The following is a 1,511-nucleotide window of genomic DNA, read 5'->3' as shown; positions in this document are numbered from 1 at the left end:
ATAATGATAATGATAATAATAATAATAATAAAAATTCACCCCCACCCTGGAAACGAACTCATATCTCCTGTGTGTGACGGCTCAAAGCCTATGGTGGTACGCCCACTATAATTTTTTGCATGTACCAGACAAAGCGTTTTCGTGACGTAATCGCACGAATGACAGGCACGAAAAATGATGCGCGCCCATTTGCCGTTTGCCGAAGACAGGCAAAATCTCGAGTCTGTGGTTTGACGCTACACAGAGCTGACCTAGATCTAGATAGGTCCAAATCTAGGCCATGGAGCCTTCAGATCGAAATTATTGACTCAGCTGCTTTAAGAACGGCTCAAATATATGGAATCTAAAGTAAAACAATTATTTCTAGCAAATATTAAAGGAAATTGGGACCAAAAATATATGGTTCAAAATTATCCATTTTCTTGGGTGAATCGAGGAGCAGCTGCAGATTCCACTCAAGGCAAAAGATTCTGCATGTACGAAAATCGTGTTGCACGATAAACTTTGCGTGATGCAAGCAAAATATCTAATGTGCCTACAAAGTTTTGCCTGGAGTCGGCAAAAAATACCAAGTGGGCGCGAGGCCTAAACCGCTACACCACAGGCGCCGGTGCGGCATCCCTCTCAGCCTGGGTTGGCCTTTACGGGCAGGGTTGTAAAAGCCCACCCCGTAAATACATGTAATCTACGACGATCGGTTCGGTTCGGGTTACTAGCCAGATTGAGGGCACAAAGCGGCTATCGTGGCACAAACCGATCGCCCGACTCATCGCTTCAAAAACAAACACATTTGTTTTCAGGCGACAAGTCGGGCGATCGGTTGGCGATTGGTTTGTATTAGAGAACCGATCCCCCAATGGGCCCTCCGTATAAGTTGTGTCGATGCGATCGTGAACATTCTTATCAAGTTGTTTCAAGAGGATAGAGTTGGATCTATTTTGGGTTTAGAAGATAGGGTTGATTCTATTTTAGGTCAAGAGAATAGGGTTGGATCTATTTTGGGTCAAGAGAATAGGGTTGGGTCTGTTTTTGGTCAAGAAGATAGGGTTGGATCTATTTCGGGTCAAGAGGATAGAGTTGAATCTATTTTGGGTCAGAAGGGTTTGATCTATTTGGGGTCAGGAGGATAGGGTTTGATCTATTTGGGGTCAAGAGCATAGGGTTGGATCTAAAAGACAGTTTGGCTTTCAAGGCGCACTTGTCGATGTTGGCTTCAAGTTTGCTTCACTAAGACAATAAGACACAGCCCTCACACCAGGCGATCCTCCCAGCGAGAGTAAAGAGAAGCGATGATTACAAGTACAGTCGCGTTCAGACTACTCAAATTCATCGCAGATTGTCGACAGTATTCAACACATCCATTATTTGGGTTAACCGATCGAATTATTAAAGGGATATCAGTCGGGGGAATGGCAAATTGTACAAACTTTCCTTGATATCGAGTTTCCCGTGTTCGTGTTATCTATGTCTGTCTGCAGATCTATAATATGTAATGTAATTACTAATTTCTA

General features: G+C 43.4%; 1 protein-coding gene across 1 annotated transcript in view; it reads left to right on the top strand.

Moving 5' to 3' along the window:
* LOC101845092 (leucine-rich repeat-containing protein 45) overlaps positions 1–1,511 on the top strand; it is a gene marked incomplete in the record, with an annotated part of 20,443 nt that overhangs the window by 16,783 nt on the left and 2,149 nt on the right.

The sequence above is a fragment of the Aplysia californica genome, unplaced genomic scaffold (genome assembly GCF_000002075.1).
Source record: "Aplysia californica isolate F4 #8 unplaced genomic scaffold, AplCal3.0 scaffold00170, whole genome shotgun sequence".
NCBI lineage: Eukaryota > Metazoa > Mollusca > Gastropoda > Aplysiida > Aplysiidae > Aplysia > Aplysia californica.
This window is presented reverse-complemented; position numbering and strand designations above follow the sequence as displayed.